At 38.3% G+C, this 16,269-nt stretch overlaps 1 protein-coding gene across 2 annotated transcripts in view; it reads left to right on the top strand.

Moving 5' to 3' along the window:
• Vps53 (VPS53 subunit of GARP complex) overlaps positions 1-16,269 on the top strand; it is a 146,538-nt gene that overhangs the window by 16,297 nt on the left and 113,972 nt on the right. The gene's annotated exons all lie outside the window — the stretch shown is intronic.

The following is a 16,269-nucleotide window of genomic DNA, read 5'->3' as shown; positions in this document are numbered from 1 at the left end:
ACTACTGTTTAGTGTGATTCAATCTTCACTTGGAATAGCTCACTAGAAACTTTTAAATACTCAAGAGAGTCACAGGTATTTAAAACTCCAGGAATGTGAAAATAAAGCAGATGATTCATCATGACTTTTGGTGGGTCATGGTATGTGAATATACATCTTTTAGTTATTTACATTTTAAGCTGGGGGTCACAAACTCAATTTGGGGAGTCAGGCCCAGAAGTAGGTGGGCTGCAGGAATGTCGGTACTCCCCACCTTCATATAGTAATGGGTTACAAGTTACTACAGCAGAGCAGGTCATATTTCAGAGAGCAAGAGCACATTTTCAAGAATGTTTAGATAGCATTTCAATCTGTGATGGAATTTTGTATTCGTCTCCTTAGAATCCAGACAGAGAGGAAGCCCAGAAGAAATAATTGCTTTTCCTGTCATCCCCTCCATCTGTCTTTTCCAACAGTTTGTAATGCAAGCTGAAGTTGAGACTTTTTTTTCCAGGGAGCTTTTAAATCCTGTCCTTGTCAACTCCTAAGCATGAAAGCTTTACTCTCCAGCTTTGGCTGGCAGTTGTTTTGCCGAAGGGAGTCTCTATTTGACTGGCACAGGCTTGAGAGAATTATGGATGTTCCAAAATATTGAGTTTTATAGGTCAAGAGGCCCCACGTTCCCCTCTTCCCTGGAACACAGGAAAAGTTCGCTTTCAGAACTCGTTTTCTATGCTTCTGAGGAACATTCAGGAGGAGAGCAGCAGTATGGACAATAACGAGTTTTCCTTTCATAAATTTCATCTCGATCACATTCAAGTTGAATAGATGTGCTTTCTCAATCTGTGCAAATAAGGGGAAAGTGTTTACTTCACGTTTGTGGTGTCTTAAAATACATTTTTAACAGAAGAGTTTTTAAAGAGTTCTTTGTAAAAATTCCTTGGGAGCAAGGGATGTTCTAGAAATTGAAGACACAGTGAGGCCATTTCTTTACTTCCTAACAATTTTCCGGAACCCCAACTTGCATGGTTAGCACTGTGCTAAGCATTTTGGAGAATTCTTTGCTTGTTGACCACCTCCTATGTGGGCCAATTTGAACTAGTCTTGTCTGTGACCTCTTTTAACCAGACGGTGATGCTTTTACAAAGTTAATATGGCATGGAGTCCTCCCCATTTTTATCTGTTGAAATCATCAATCCAAAGCTTTAATTAAATACCCACATGTTTGAAAGTTGGTGGATAAAATGAGTCAATTCAGCAAGTACATGATTTGATATGAAATTTATGCAGCTTCCCAGTAATTAAAATGGACAGCTTGAATGTAGGTGGAAAGGGAGGTGAATAGAAGAACAGGTTAGAGAAGGAAAAAGCTGGCATGTGAAATTGCAAGAGTAGCCAAACCTTGACCAGTTTCCAGTGTTCTCACTGAGAATCACCAAGACAGATCAGCCACTGGGTTTCTGTATCTTGAATGGAGCTTGGATGCAATGGGGCTGTTTCTTTGGTCAGAGTAAGGTGTGGGAGGGGAAGAGAATTATTATTGCCCTCTCCAGCTCTGATCACTAAAAGTTTGATTTGGAAGAAGCTTCAGATAATTGTAGTGCGAGATGCCACCTAGTTTGGGAATTCTTTATATAACATCCGCATCTATGACATTGCATCCTTACAGTGATGGGAAGCTCCTGACTTCATTGACCCACACTGAATAGGACAAACTCTTCCAGTTTTGTACAGATTTAATTATAAGAAACTTTCTTAGACTGAACTGAAATAGTAAAATAGACTTCATTGTAGCTCCTCATTGATTTAATTTTGCCAGCCGGACCAGTGTAAGCCTAATCCCTTTTCCTTATTACAGCTTCTGAAATTTAAAATGGTTATTATGTTCCTTTCTTACTGTTTCTTTTCTAGCCCAGCCATTCTAAGTTTTCTGAACTTTATGATGTAATTTCCAGCTCCTTTATCATCCTGATAGCTTTGCTTTGGTTAGAAATTTGTCCGCTTGCCTCTTAAAATGTGGTTCCCAGGAGTAGACATACCATGGGAACATACAGAGGGACAGTTTGCCTCCTTGTTCTAGACTGGAATCATTCAGGGGCCTGTCAGTTCCCTGAAATTAATTGTAAATATTTGTATGGACAGCCATATTTCTGGAGAGAAGACTCATTGGTTTATTTATTTATTTTTTTAAGATTCTCTATGGAGTCTATAACTGTTCAAAAGTTCAGAGCCACTAATGTGTTCTTCCATTATCTTGGATTTGGTGAAACTTTTGGCAGCTGTATCACACCATGGGCTTCTGAAGAGTTGGCAGTCCCCTTAAGCCCCCCAGGTAAAGAGTTGCAAATGGATGTCCTCAGAGGAAAAAAGAAAACTTAAATGGCTTAAGCAGGCTGCCATACAATCCTTATGCCTTCGTCCTTGGTGTGAATTCTCTGTCTGAAGGGGACAGCCATACGTAAATTCTAACCATTCCTTGTCATGTCTGAATGCAGACCTGGAGTTTGCAATTCTATCAGTTTTTCTAGAGAAGCCAGAAATCTGGATTTTTATGTGCCTCTCCCAATTTTTAAATGTTGGCTTCATGTTTTTCACAAACACTGCAAAAGCCAAACAAAACACATCTGTGAGCCAATGGTTTTCAATACTGCCCCAAGTTTCTTTCATATGAACTTCATTTAAACTTTCTCCTCTTCTATTTGTGCAAGAGATTTTTTTTTTAAATAAGTGCCAGACTTTATGTGTCTCACCCTTGGTTTTACCTTGCTAATTTTGCTTGATTGCTCCAACCTGTTGAGACCTTTTGAATCTGTGATGACCTCCCCATTTTAGCAGATTTTCCAGACATGCTCTTCAATGTCTTGATTTGACTTCTAGATAAAAAGGTGAAGTGGATGGGTTCAGAGCCATGTGGCATGCTATTAGGGACTTCTTGTTCTCTTCCCCTCATTCTCACTTTAATACAAAGTGCCAGGCCCCGAAAACACAGGATTTCCACCTGTCCCCAGTTATTATCCAGAATAATTTTTCTTCATCTTTTTGTCTTACTTTTCTCTAGAAAAGGCAGCTGTTAATATTTGCCTGCTTCATTCTTCATGAAGATATCATAAAGATTTATTAACTAAATCAGCAAAGCATGTTGCCTTTCACGGAGAAAACATTCCTTGATTTTCATCATAAAAATTAGCACATCATCTAATTCAAGCACTAGAATGAAAATAGCATTCTCCAAACTCTCAACTAGGTGGGTGATGGTACTTGACAGCATAAGCATCATCTTCACCGCGTGGGATTAGGAATTCATTGTTATCAGCTGAGTTGTAGGAAGGTTTGTATTCTTGCCCTTCATCATTTTAAATGTATCCTTTTTCTCATTCTCTCTTGGGAAGAAAGTGAAGCCCACTGACTGATGAAAATAAAGAAAACAGAGGCCTTAGTCTTGAAAGCACCGTAGTTTGGGGAAAAAAAGAAAAAAAGATTGCCACTTACTTTTTACTCCTAACACATACTGTCTTGAAAATGATTGAGTTTTTAAAGCATAAGTTCACATTTTCCCATTAGTGGTTGAAAATGATCAGAAGTTTTTTTGGTTGGTTGTTTTTTTTTTTCTTTTTTTGGGGTGCGATGGGATAGGGAACCGGGTCTCCCTGTGTTGCCCAGGCTGGCCTTGAACTCTCTGGTCTCAAGTGATCCTCTTGTCTTAGCCTCCAGAGTAGCTGGAACTATAGGTGTGTGTCACCACATCCAGCTTGTTTCTTTCTTTTTTCTTTTCTTTTGTCTTTTTCTCCTTTTTCCCTCCTCCCACTCCTCGTATTATTCCTCTTACCTTCAAACAACAGTAAACTTCAGAAACTCAGAAATTGCTTCATTCTGGGCGTAACCTGGGAGTGCAGAGAGCACTGGGGTAGGTGGAGCAGCCCTGGAGTCAGCCTAGGGCTCAGCCTTCTGCAGGAGCAGTGCCCCTGGTTTTGATTGGGCCCTACCACCATTCCCTAGCCAGGATTTTGGGTGTAGAGGTCTTTATTTGACATGTTAAATTCAAGTGAATGATCTGTTTTGCCCACTTCTTGAGTGCCACTGACTGCAGTTGAGGTAACAACTGGTAACATGTATACTCAACTGTTTAGCACTGCCATGTGACCGGGTTCATCTGACCACCATGCTTCATCCTGCTATTGCATGTGAGCCTTGATAGCGTTTTTTTGGCAGACACACATCTGCTGTTTGTTTGAAACTCTTTACTACTTGTCTTCTAAAATTCCTCATTTTTAGACAACCTATAAAGAATCAACTTATCTTCTCTCTCCTCTATACACAATGAAGGAGACTGAACATTTTTTTAATTCTCAAGTAATTGAGGTGATTGAACAGTGTTACTAATGTAATATCATATGGCAGCCTGGTCAAATGGAAAAACTTGCGCTTTGAATTCTTGGCTCTGCTGTTTTCTGTTTACCTTGGACAAGTGACTTAACTTCTCTGAGCCTCAGATTCTTCACCTATGTCATGGAAGTAATAATACCTACTCCAGGATGGTGCGAATTAGAATTATTATACTTTAGACATCAGGGACAATAACAGGCTCACTCATACTTAGTAAATAGTAGTAATATTGTTGCTGCTGCTGCTGCTGCTGGTTATGATATAAGCCAATTTTGTGCATCCAGGCATTTGTCAGGTCCCTGTGACTTTTCCACCAGTTCCTCTCCTTTTCATCCTGACTGCCCTGCTTTCAAGCACCTCCAGGTTTGCTTGCTCCCACTAATTTGAGCCTCTTTATTGCCTCAGTATGCTGTCCTCTGAGAATGAAAACATGTTCTGTGATTATAGTTACATCTCCCATTTACTGAATCAATTTTAGTAAGTGTAGATTCTTGAAAATAATTTCACTCAGATGTTTAAGTTTAGTCATCCTTTCTAAATATCTGCTTTTATTTTCTTTGCATCCATAATGTATTTCCTCCTCACCCCTTAGATTAAACTAGCCAGAATTTCTTTAGGCCTTTTCAAGAGACTTGTACCTAGATTTATTTATTTATCAACTCTACTCTTTTCCTCTTCCTGTTCATTATTTTATACTTTTATCCTTAATACTTCTTTCTTCCCTGTGTTCTTTGAGTTTCTTTTAATACTTAAGCATACCTTTTGTGTTCTTATTTTCAAATAACATAAGATGCTTATCTCTGAAGACTCTGGCTATATAGTTTTTATTTCACCTAAGAACTTTTTACCCAATTTTGTTTACTAAATATGGCATTTTTTTGCTTATTTGTTTATTAAATATGGCATTTTTTGCCTTTATGCATAAAATTGGTAACACATTTTTAATTGCTTTATTGAGATATAACTCACAGCTTAATCTGAATCTAAGTATACTATTCAATGTCTTGTTATACATTATTAATTTTTTAAAAATTGCATAAAATATATGTACAATAAAATTTACCATTTCAACCATCTTTATATACAGTGGCATTAATTACATTCACAATATTGGACAATTGTCACTGCTTCTGTTTCTGAAATTTTTATCATTCCAGACAGAAACTCTGTAACCATTAAGCAACAGCTCTCCCAGCTTCCTGTAACCTCTAATTTACCTTTTATCCCTATGAATTGGCCTGTTTTTCTAGATATTTTGTATAAATGGTGTCCAACAATATTTGACCTTTTGTTTCTAGCATCCTTCCCTTGTTATGTCCTCAAGGTCCATCCATGTTGTAGCATGTTTTGGAACATTGTTCCTTTTTATGACTGCAGAATATTACGTTGTTTGGGTTTACTGCATTTCATTTTTCCATCCATCTAGGACTTGTGGGTTGTTTGCACCTTTTGGCTATTGTGAACAACATTGGTTACAAATGTATTTGAGTCCCTGCTTTTAGTTCTTTTCACTGAATGTTTAGACATGTAATTGTTGTGAGCCTTGATATACCTTTTGGCTATTGTGAACAACATTGGTTACAATGTGATAATTTTTAGTCATTTTAATGTTTAATCTCCTATGGCTCAGGCCTGTAATCCCTGCAGCTCAGAAGGATTGGGAGTTCAAAGCCAGCCTCAGCAACTTACCAAGGCCCTAAGCAACTTAACAAGACCCTGTCCCTAAAATAAAATTTTAAAAAAATCAATTATTTTGGGGCTGGGGATGTGGCTCAAGCGGTAGCACGCCCGCCTGGCATGCGTGCGGCCCGGGTTCGATCCTCAGCACCACATACAAACAAAGATGTTGTGTCTGCCGAAAACTAAAAAATAAATATTAAAAAATTCTCTCTTAAAAAAAAAAATCAATTATTTTAATGTTAGATTTTTTTAATATTTATTTTTTAGTTGTAGTTGGATACAATATCTTTATATTATTTATTTATTTTTATGGGGTGCTGAGGATCGAACCCAGGGCCTCACACATGCTAGGCGAGCGCTGTACTGCTGAGCCACAACCCCAGCCCAAAATAAAATATTTCTAAAAAGGGGTCTGGGGATGTGGCTCATTGGTAAAGTGCCCCTGGGTTCAATCCCTGGTACCAAACAACAACAAGAAAAGAAAAATGAAAGAAACAAATTTTTTAAAAAAATTTATTCTCTTTGGAAATATTGTTTCCATATTGTTTTAAACTTTAATAAGTTTATCTTTTTCAGTAAACATAGAATACCTTAACATAAGCCTGCTTCCTATTTTATCTTCATTTAATCTGTGTAGACTATGTGTTTCAGATTCATTTAATCTGTGCAGACTATGTATTTCAGATAAGCTAGAGAATCTTTAATTTTAGTGTTCCATGCCTATTAACAAAGATACTCTCCCCACACCAAATAAAGCTACTTTGAATTTTTCTTTTATTTAGTTGACAATTCCAACAGTTAGACTATTTCCTTCCTGTCCTTAGAAACGTAAGTCCCAATTGTCTGTAACAGGATTATTGAAAATAGCTTTAGGAAAACAGTGTGCCAAGAAGGAACACTGAAGTTTATTATTCTTCTGAGCCATCTCCATATAAATTGGCACTTGTTAGGAGCCAGGAAAGGAAGGTCAAGCATAATTTTTGCCATCTCCTTGTTTCCATGTTAATGGCAGTCACAAGTTTTAACTGGAGTCTCAGCATCTGAAGAGGAAAATGCCATTCATCACTACTGTAACTGCTCTGGCTATTACCCAGGTCACTCTTGCTTTTGATTGCTGGTAGAGATTTTTGTAAGGAAAATTCCATCCTCAGTTGGAGGTTGTGCATTAGAAAAATTGCAGTATTTCTGCTGACAGGGCAAAGCTTTCCTGGATTTCAAGTCCTTGACACAAGAAGTCATTCAGATATGTGAGAACAGTGGATGGGAATTTGAAACTCTGTCTTCATGTAAGAGGTTGGCCTCCCTTTTCCTCTTCCCTCTTTTAAATCCATGGAAATATAGTATTTTAAACAGCATGAATTCAGTACTGTGGTTGTTCTGTCAGCATTTCCATTAATAACTCCCTATTTTCAGAAGTCTGTAATAAAGCTATAAAATTTCCTTTGCTCTAATTGGACTCCCAGGTTTCCTCTGGAAGGAGATTAATTTTGCAAAACCAGGGATAATGCTTTTTTAGTCTGTTTTGGTTTGGTGTTTTGAAGTCATCTAGATTAAAGTTTTAAAGTGCACAAGAAACTTATCATCTTCCATAAAGTATTGGATAACAGGCCAGGATTCTAATTTATATTTCCCTATTGTATTGTTGACTGTGAAAAGATGCTGAGTTCATCACTAGATATCATAATATCTAGAACATGGATGTTAGGCAAAATATATTAGTGTCACTTTCATAACAGCTCACGATTAGAAGGGAGACATTTCTTCTGCAGATGTTTCTACTGACAAATTTGATGACCCAGTATTGTCTTTTATAAAGTGGAAGAAGAGGTGAATTGAGTAGTGTTTAATCCAAATCAGACCTAATTACTCACCCTTGTCTCCTTATTATACTTGAACTTTGTTCCCAGTCACATGAAAGGATAGTTTACAATTATTCCTGTTATAACATCATTATAATTAGGCCAAATTCTGCTTCTGTTAAGAAATATATACTTTTTCTTTATTTCATTGCATACTTAGAGATTAGGAGATTCTGGTAATTAAATCAGTATCTTGTGCACAGGTTCCAGTACCACTTGTTAGCCTTGGAGTTTCCCAGATCTTTAGAACTAAGAATGTATTGTTTTAAGGTTAACATGTCTCTTGTTGTAGTAGTCATCTTGCCACACTGAGAATTGAATCCAGGGATGTTCTGCCACTGAGCTACACCCCTAGCCTTTTTTTAAAAAATATTTATTTTTTTAGGTGTAGATGGATAAAACACAATGCCTTTATTTTTATGTGGTGCTGAGGATCGAACCCGGTCCCGCCTGTGCTAGGCGAGCGCTCTACCACTGAGCCACAATCCCAGCCCCACACCCTTAGCCTTTTAAATTTTGAGACAAGGTCTCATTAAGTTGCTGAGGCTGTTCCTCAAAGTTGTGATCCTCCTGCTTCAGCTTCCCAAGTCTCTGGGGTTACAGGCATGTACCACTGCACATAGCTAAGGCTAATATGTTTTTTTTGTGATTAATTCACTGTAAGCAAAGATACATTCTGAGTTGTTTTTGCAGAACATACATTTTGAGTTATTTGTCCAGACTAAAATACTAATGTTTTATTATACTACATTTATATTAATGTATAAATGCTTACCTTGCATTCTCCCTAATATTGTTACATATATCATGACTTGATCCTGTGGATACGTGAATCAGGCCATGTAGACGGCATTCTCCCTGTGTTGTAGATGAAGGAATAGGCTCAGATAATATGTTCTGTGACTTTCCCAAAGTCACACTTAGTGAATCAATCACAATTCACAGGTTTTCTGATTCTCCCAGCATGCCACAGACTTGTCTACACCAAAATCTCTTTTCAGACAGTGACAAATGTTTATAAATAGGTTTGAGAGCCACTTTTTCTCACTGTAGAGCCTGAAAAATTAACTGGTTCACAGGGGAATCCAAACAATGGCAGTGACCCTGGCCTTGCTCACTAGCTGGTCTCTCTCAGCATAATGAAGAAACCAGACTGAGAGAAGCAGCCAAGGGTGAAAAGAGAGCTGTGTCCACTGCATACTTGTGGTGCTGCAAATCCAGGAATGATTGAGATCCTGAAGAGAATAAGTGAAATAGGAAAAGATCAGATTCTTCTGAGAAAGCTCCGAGGGGATCCCATGGCCAACAGGACATTGGTACAGAAGGTATCTCTAAAAGTTAACTGAGGAACATTTAGATATCACCACAAAAGAGTGTTTTCTCCTGAATGAAGACCCGTAATATAGATTAGAGTAAGTGACTAAAATTAGAAGTAATAGTAAGATATGGGGAATTAGTATGAAGTAAGTAACCTCAAACTTGGCAGTTGGGAGGCTTAGCTATTTGTGGGAAGTAGTCCTTTGTTAAACTTGGACAAGTTGTTCCTTTAAATGTGCCCCATTTCCTCGTATTGGATTTCTGTGCCTTTTATTCAGCAAAAGCAGCTGAGCCTTTGCTTAAATATTTCCTCCTCTTTTGCCATGTGGAACTGCTGCTTTAAACGCACTCCTCCTCCAGGGTTACATTTCATTAAGGGAGCTGTGCAGGAATGCCTCCACCACTCCCAGCTATTTCAGGGTGAGCATGTTTTAGCTATGGGTGATAACAGATATAAGCAGAACTTTAAAATGTAAATGTTTAGTCTTGTTTGGGCAAGGCTGAATGTGTGTCTCTGCCTCATCTTGTGATTTTAACTTCTGGCTTGTCTCCTAAAAACAATAAAAAATGAGCTTTTTGATTCACATTTTCAGTGGATGTGGTTTACAGAAATCATAAATAAAAGTAACTTATGTGGAACAGAGCATTTTAACAAATAAGGTGAGAATTACTCCCTTTGCTCCTTACATTCTTTTGGTTCACAAACTTGGAAAGAAATCTGTGCTTTAAATAAAGCACCTTTATACCCAAGATTTCTGAATGGGCTATGAAAGAGTTAGTGTTAACACCAGTGATTCTCCTCTGATAGGCACCTATTTGGCATCTGACCAAGGCTGCCAGACCCAGAAGGTGCTTGGTGTGTTCTTGGATGCAAGGAAGCATGGTGTTATACATGTGCTGCCATCCATGGCTGTGAGACTCCTGTAGCCTCTACTACTGTTTGGCATCATTGTGGGAACGGGCTGCATTGATACTGTTGCTGCTCCAGCTACAGGTGCCCTGTTTCCATAGCATCAGCTCACAGTGGTGCCAGGGTGGCCAGCAGCATCAGAAGGGACTTTTCATAAAGATAGGCTACTTAGCCCTAGGTGTCTACCGTTAGTAGATACCATCAGGGCCTCTGATTAGGGCTCATCAGATGTAGTAGCCCTCATCAGTGTTTCTGCTCTCTTGACGATTTTCTGGGTTTACCAAAGGATGCTGAATGATTCTTAATTCATACCTCTTTGTATCATTTTCATCTTACAGTTACTTATATTTCTTACACGTTTCCTTATAAGTTCTTTAAAGACAGTTCCCCTATGTAGCAATCTTTTTCTTCAGTATCTAACACAAGTACATTTAGTAGGCATTCACTTTCTATTGTGGGAATGAGCAAAAGATTTAAACTTTTTCTGGAGCATCTTTGATTTTCAGTGTGATTTGAGGATGCCATTCTTCCAAACATGCCTGCAGATAGTGAACTTTACCAGCTTATTTATGAAGCTCATTTATAAAAAGTTGAATCAACAACCTCTGAATTTTAGAGCTGTGGTCTAATGTGAAATATTACATTCTGTGTAAGAGATCTGGTAATGATATTAATCATTGCCATTTAGCAGTCCCTCCTGTGAGCATTGATTGTGCTTTATTTTGTCAAGATTCTCTTGGTTGCAAGGGCAAAATCGCAATTTAGATGTCTTGAGCAGTTGGTGCAGTGGCACATGCCTATAATCCTAGCAGCATGGGAGGCTGAGATAGGAGGATCACAAGTTCAAGGACAGCCTTAGCAATTCAGTGAGGCCCTAAGCAACTTAGTGGGACCCTGTCTCCAAATAAATAAAAAACAAAAAAGGGTTGGGGATTTGGCTCAGTGTCGGGTTTCTGTTCTCGCGACTAAAAGGCTCAGGGTTTACTCTAGTTAAACTGGGCTAACTGGGCTTCACGAAATAACCACACAAGAGACACAAATACCTTTTTCTTTGGGGTTGCTGTGACGGCTCCTCTGACCTTAAGGGTCCACAGAAAGAGAGAGAGAGAGCACGCGCTGACCCCTTTTATTGAGGAGAAGCTATTCAAATGAGGCAAGCGGTCAGGTTTCAGGGGGCTGAGTCTATCTTCATGATGTCCACTGTCAGCAGGTTGACTGACACCTGGGTAGGCCACACCCAAGGGCACAGTAAGAGGAGGGGACACACACAAGGCACTTCCATGGAAGATTCTATCCTAAACAGGGCAAGGGGTTATATTACAAAGGAACAGGTGAGTATAGCTTCACCCATGGGGCTGTAGCAAGACACACCCATTTCTGTGACTGAGCGCCTCAGCACCCAGCTGGGGAGTGTAACTCAGTCACCCGTAAGGTTGGCCTCCCACATATTCCCCCTTTCTTAATATTAAAAAAAAAAAAAAAAGGATGTAACTGGGAAATTTTTTTTCAGTCACTTGGCTCTTGGTCCAAGGTCATCACAATCTGCTATCGAAACACGAAAAGAATTAGTAGAAAACATATTATCTTCATAACAGTCAACACAATAATCTGGATTATTATTACCTTGCCAAACACTCATTAGAAGATTTTTAATCATTTCCCAATTTTATTGGGACGCATTGTTTTGGCCATAGTAACAGACATTTTCATTGCCATGGCATTTAGGCCTCTTTATAAACCATAGAGCAAAGGGCTCACTCACATTATTCATTACATTGTCTTTTAGAACATCATTACTTAGTTCTCATCCTTCCATCAGCACTTATCTGACCATGAAGGAAGTTGGATGTAATTTAAGTCAAACATTAGACATAGCCACAAAGGCCGAAATTGAATAAGCAAGGAATAATATTTAAAGTAGTCACTTTAGGGATTATGAGACCAGCAGTTTGTCTAGGTCTGGTTAATAGACATATACCTGTTTCAAAGCCTGAATATTAACTTTAGTATATTATAGTTCTGACATATTAGCTGGCAATAATTAATGAGGCAATAAGTTGTATTTTTATAGGCTACAGGATATTTATCATTTTTTCTCTTCACTCTCATATTTAAGGAGTTAATTAGGTCTGTCAGTAATACAAATACCCTTGGAAAAATTTATTTTAATAATCTTTCCAACAATTATCCATAAAGGTAAATGTAGTCTTAGTCACTAAAGTCCAGCATAATTGGCTGGCTTGGGTTTTTTTTATCTGCTGTCTAGCATAAGTTTCTGTGTGGTCAATTTGTTGCTCGGCTATTTGGGTTAAATCTCTAGATTTTATACTGTAAATAAATAAATATCCTAAGCAAAAAGGGATTATTTGGAAAGATACTATTGTGTCTTGATTTGAAGGAAGTTGAACAATCTAGCTGTGGGAAGAGGAGTGTCTCAACTGAACTTGTTATGCAGCTGCAGCCCAGGAATGAAGCACTACTTCATATCAGCTAAGTCTGTATCTCTTTATGGGCTGCATAAGCTGGAGACCAGCTTCCTCCTGTTCCTGGGGAACCTCATTGCTATCTAACTCAGATAGATGAACCCTCTTCTACTACCAGATAGATGAACCCTCTTTCCAAATCCAGGTCTGTAAATATCACAGGAAAACTCTGATTGGCCCAGCTTGAGCCTTCTCTGCCGTTTGGACAGTGGACTCTAAAGGAAACATTGAGAAAAGATTGGCTGGGGGAGAAAGAATACTGGGCCAACAATTCCAAAGGTGTTCACTCCCTAGCCCTGTGTTCCTTCCTAAACAGAATGTTTTTGATAATAGGTGATGTTATTTTCTGTTCTAGAAATTATGAAACTGTCCCTCTAGAAGGTTAGTGGTTTAACAGAGATCATACTATTCAATGGCAAGGCCAAGCATCAAATCCCAATGCTAAAAAACTCTTGCTTTAACTAATACAGTGCATTGTTTTCCATGCAATAAATAGAAAAGAAAAGAACTAGCAGGTAGATGGGAAGGTGGAAAATAGAAATGATAACAGAGTGATGAAAAATTTGTAAGTTTCTTCCTAGTAACCTTGGATTTAGCATCTGTTTTTTTTTCAAAGAACAGTCTAAAGCCATACCAGTTCTTCTGAAAATGAACAACCTTTTCTCCTTCCTGCAGTGAAAACAAATAGGATCTCAGTTTAAAATCTCTGAAAGACTGCCTGAATAAAGCAATATAAAGGCACAGAATAAGGCAATATAATTCTCTGATAGAGCAAACTTCAAAATTAGATGCATTTTAAGACTAGAGGCAATGTTGATTTCTTAAAGCATTTCCATTGGTTCAGAGCCCCTTTATCTACACAGGAGGCTAACAATAGGTCTTCAGAAAATAAAAGTATGGAGGGGAGAAGAAAGCAGTAGAGCCTGGGCCAGATCCCATACTGCTTATCTTCTTTGAACATGATCTAGTGTGGCTTGGGAGCCTGTTCAGAGGCTCCTTCAGAAGGCAAGGAAAATTAAGAGTAAGGGATACACTGGAATGATGCACAGAAAAAATAGGTATTGTAATTGGTTTTGCTGAGACTTGGAAGCTAGCTCAGTGGGTTGCTTTTCATATCCTGAATGTAGACTTTGAGTTAAAGAGGGCCACCATAGAAAGTGCTGCCTAATAACACCCTCAGATGCAGGCTGCAGCCACACATCAGTGCATGATTCAGAAAGTCCACGTAGAGGGAGAAATTCAGAGTAGATTGAAAGCAGATATTTTGGGGCAATTAGTTCTGTTTTTAGTCCACATCTAGTTTGGAATGGAAAGTAGCTACATTTTATTTTAAAGAGTGTCTAGGGACAATGCCAGAATCAATCTTTCAGCACATTTTCTGATTACCCAGGTAGTAAAAGTATTTTAGTATTTTTTAAAAATAAAATCCTTTTATAGTTCTTGTGATTCTTCCAATTACAAAATGTTCTTCTCTGTGTTTTGATTATTAGAGGTTAAATATCAAAATTAGGGTGTCTATGAGAATGGACTTTCTTGATAGAATGAATGCTTCAAGGAACTTTTTGACTCTGGAAAATGAATTATATTAAATTTCACCAACTTTAGTACATTGTTATAAAAAGCAAAAGTATTCCAGCCTGAAAAAAAAAAAATCTGTAATCTGGCAGACTGTTTATCTTTCTTAAAGACTATGAAATGTAAGATTGTGTGAGTCTTATTTGTTTGCTGGAGGAAAAAAGTGCTACTTTCAGTGGAGACAGTTCTGGTAGGATGCCAGATTGAGAATAAGGGGGGAACAGAGATAGAACTCTTTCCCTTAGGAAGGATGGTGTGTCCTTGTTTAGACTTAGAAATCTAAGTATAGACCTTAGCCCTTTCTGCCTTCCTGGCTGAATGTCATGTGTTCAGGGTGTTTGGCTGTGTCAGCACGTCACTATAACATGACATGACCTGCAATATCACAGAATTTTATGCAAGCCATGCCCAAGAAAGTCAGTCTTTTCTAGTGGTCATTTGCCTGCAAGGTCTCCAAGGTACTTTTTCATATAACCCAACAGTTTTTAGAAGTGTTCAGTGGGTTTAGAATTTACTGACCCCCTTGGAGCATCTAGGGCATTAGACTCCATGTTAGCCAAATAGATTATATCAGTAGCAAGTGTGATGCTGTGATTTTGAACTAATGCTTGTAATTGATCCCGGAAATTAGGGGGAGTGATGGGTGTCAGCCCTCTTCATACAGAGCAATAATCTCAGCATTGCCACTTGTATGATTGGCTCATTTTTTTCTCTTTTCAGTTCTGAAGATTGAACCTAGGGTCTTGCTAGGCAAGCACTCTACCACTGAACTACACCACCAGTTCTTTTTAAAATGTATTCTGAAAGAAGTTCTCACTAAATTGACAAGGCTGTCCTCCAGCTAGCAATCTTCCTGCCTCAGCCTCCTGAGTAGCTGGAATTACAGGCATGCAGCACTGTCCCTGGTGGTATTTTAAATCAGTTGGCAAAAATTTGTGGAATTCCAGCTATGCTATAGCTTTGGCTGATGCTGTAGGCAAGGTGACCATATAGCTTATTAACAGCATCACTTTTGACAGTGAGAGGGAGTTGTTAGTAATTATACTGAGTCAGTAGTCATCTACTGTGACTGTCCTGGCTAAACTAGGATGGATGAGTGCTTTAATTATAGGACACATTAGAAAGCTATTCATGTCCTTGGTGTATACTCAAAGGATTATATAACTCTTGTTAGAGAGCTAATCCTTACACTTTAGACAATGCAAGAACATTATTAAAAAGTCCTTCTAAAATTATTCCATTGTACCTCCTGCAATGAGTTTCTCTTATACTGATTTATATAACAGACATTTATAGGCATCTCTTATCTTTAAAAATTACTCCCTTTAGCACTGGGATATAGCTCAGTGGTAGAATACTTGTCTTGCCTGAGCAAGTCCCTGAGTTCAGTACCCAGTTCAAAAAAAAAAAAATTCCTTTACTCATCTATTACCCCATTTTCTTGTCTTCTCATAGCAAAAACTTGTTGGAAAAGTAGTTTATAGTAGGCATAATGCAAACTTTTTCTGTTAAAGACCATACAGTAAATGTTTCAGTTTTTGTGGACCGTATGGTCTCTGTGGTGACCATCCTCACTAGGGTGAAAAGTAATCATAGATAATACCTGAATGAGCCATTTCCCCCAAAAAAACATTATTTACAAAAGCAAATAGCAGACTGAATTTGGCCTACAGGTCATCATTTGCTTGTCCCTGCTCTGTATCACTGTTTCTCTCCATCATGGCACTCTCCGCTTCCATCCTCCTGCACTGCACTGAAACTGCTCTTGTCAAGGTCATCAGCACGCAACTTCCTTGTTGAGTTCAGTTGCAGTTTTCTATCTTAATCTTACATGAATTTTCTACAACATAAGATACAATCACTCCTTTCCTCCTTTAAACACTTTTGTTTGGCTTCTGTGACATCATTGTCCTTGGTTTTCTCTCATGTTGCTCACGATTTTCCTCTTGCATTTTTGTTCTTTTCTTTTGTTCTTTTCTTCATGACTTCCCAGTGTTAATGCCTGAGGGCTCAATCCCTGGCTTTCTTGTCTTCTCTTCCCTTCCTTGGCATATGGGACATATTCAGTATATTCTTGTTGAAT

The sequence above is a fragment of the Marmota marmota genome, unplaced genomic scaffold, assembly GCF_001458135.2.
Source record: "Marmota marmota marmota unplaced genomic scaffold, marMar, whole genome shotgun sequence".
Taxonomy (NCBI): Eukaryota; Metazoa; Chordata; class Mammalia; order Rodentia; family Sciuridae; genus Marmota; species Marmota marmota.
The sequence above is the reverse complement of the archived record's forward strand: the minus strand, read 5'-3'. Positions and strand labels throughout refer to the sequence as shown.